The 2,391-nt window shown below is 35.0% G+C and overlaps 1 protein-coding gene across 1 annotated transcript in view; it reads left to right on the top strand.

Moving 5' to 3' along the window:
• LOC101898743 (ejaculatory bulb-specific protein 3) overlaps positions 1-2,391 on the top strand; it is a 183,143-nt gene that overhangs the window by 18,568 nt on the left and 162,184 nt on the right. The gene's annotated exons all lie outside the window — the stretch shown is intronic.

The following is a 2,391-nucleotide window of genomic DNA, read 5'->3' on the forward strand; positions in this document are numbered from 1 at the left end:
CCAAAGAGGTCAGCTGAAAATGTGCAACTTCGGTTGGCCACCAGAACAGAACACAAGCGCCGGCCATGGTGATGGTGTGGGCCGCCATAACAGACGATGGTCGCTCTCCGTTCGTATTAATCGACCGTGGCATCAGAATAAATGCCGAATATAATCGCAAAAATATTGTGGTGGACACGCAAATATTTTGGGCGCAGACCTTGGACATTGCAACAGGACTCAGCATCATCGCACTCTGCAGGCGCCACCCAAGAATGGTTATAAAATAAGGTTCCTCGCTTCACCAAAATCTTAGGATTCCAATCCGTTGGATTATTGTGTCTCGAGTATTTTGGAAAGCAAGGTTAGCACTAAAAAATCCCAAAGTGTCGATCACCTCAAGGCAGCGCTTCGTCGGGAATGGGCCAAAATACCGCAGAGCAACATTCGGGCAGCGTGTGACGGTTTCATTGGCCGTTTGAATGCTATAATTCGTGCCAAAAGTAACCAATTCAAACAAATCTAAACTTATTCTAAAATTTGATGCTATCTCCGACATTTTTTGCTTTCATTTAAAAAATAATTAAAACAAAATATAAAAATTATGGCGTTTGACACTATAGCTTCCGAACGAATTGAAGTAGATTGATAAAATTTTGCTCAAATGTAAGTTATGTCTGCATGACTTTTGGTATTGAAAATGGGCCCTGTAGGTCCAGGTTTTGGTATAGCCCCCATATAACGGTACCTCCCGATATTCGGTATTTTGGTGATTTTAGCGAATTGATTCACGGGAATTGTTTCAAATTTGGTATTTGAAATTCATAATGGATTCTACAGCCTATGGCCCCCATATAACGGTACCTCCCGATATTAGGTATTTTGATTTTATCGATATTATAACCAATTTTTTAATTTTCCCATTTGAATATTGTAATGGCTTACCTATGCAGGGTCGTATAGACCCTTATATAATAGCTACATTCGGTATTTTTAAGATTTTAACAGAATTTTTAACGAATTTTATTGTTATTGAGAATTGCCAAATTTGTTTCAAATGGTGGAGGGTATTGAAAGTTCGGCCCGGCCGAACTTACAGCGTTTTTATTTGTTTTATCTTACCCTGTATATATTTTGTTTTGTCTCAAAATTATTATTTCGATGAGTTACAAGCGGAATTACGAACTTAATTTACTCTCCATACCATGGCAGAAGAATACAGGTAGATGCATCTACGCTTGGGAACATTGATATGTCAAAATTTTTTAAATGTTTTGACAAAAATAAGTAGATTTTTATATGTTTTCTTATACCACGTCACTCGGAGGTTATTATAATACGCCTTTTTCAACAATTTTTACAAATTTAAATAATTTTTCATTCAACATTTTCAATTCCAAAATTGGTTTGACAGTTCATTGTCCCAGCAGCTGAGTCGATACCTATATTCTTCTACCATTCTCCATACTATGTATGGTGGAGGGTATAAAAACATACATTAAAATTATTGTGATTGGTCAATTATCAGTGGTATAAAGTCAGTTAAGGTTAAGGAATACAAAAAAAAAGAAAACTTTTTTTTGACAGGTTTAGGTTATCAGCTTTCTTCTTCGGAAAATAACAAAGGAGCGTAGTCCCAAAATCGAACCTTTAACTCTTTATTTTCTTCTACGAAGACTCCAGCCCATGACTTAAGCCAGTCAAAAAAGCCTTTTATGTATTCTAACCTTTTGGAATGTATGGTTGGAGAACAGGGGCTTGATCTATGAAAATATGAAATGAAAACTATTTCCTTTATAAATTTTTTCATTTGACATTTCTTTCCCTTATAAAAGTTTTCTTTTCACATTTTCATAGAACAAGAATTGAGGCACAGAGTTGTATTTGAGTTACATTCTCGCACAATTGCAGCTGTGTAAACGTCAAGTAAATATACTCGAGTGAGAGTGACAAAGAATAAAGGAAATATCCATTAAAAAAAAACAGTTTTTCTCTTCCTCATTTTTATGCGCCTTGTTGTTGTCGTTGTCGTCGTCTTTGTCATGTCATCTTTGCCACAATGCATTTCTTGCCGTGTAATAATACTCTGCTGATAAGAAGGCTCAGTTTGATTTGTTGTTGTGAAACATTCTTGTTATTCTTGTTGTAGTTTGTCTTGTTTTCTTGTATTTTGTTTGTGTGTTTCTGTAATAAAAAAAATAAAGGAGGCATCACATTGAGATTTTTTTTTTGTAATATTGTTGTTGACAAAGACAAAGGCAGTGGGGATAGCGACGAAGATGGTCGCTCGTCTAGTCGACAAAAAAAAAAAGAGTACAAATCAGTTGTTTTTCCATTTGTTTTTGTTGTTGATATTTCATATTTATTTAAAACTTTTAATACATATTTCATATTTATTATTGTGCTTTTGTT

The sequence above is a fragment of the Musca domestica genome, unplaced genomic scaffold (assembly GCF_030504385.1).
Source record: "Musca domestica strain aabys unplaced genomic scaffold, Musca_domestica.polishedcontigs.V.1.1 8, whole genome shotgun sequence".
Lineage (NCBI taxonomy): Eukaryota > Metazoa > Arthropoda > Insecta > Diptera > Muscidae > Musca > Musca domestica.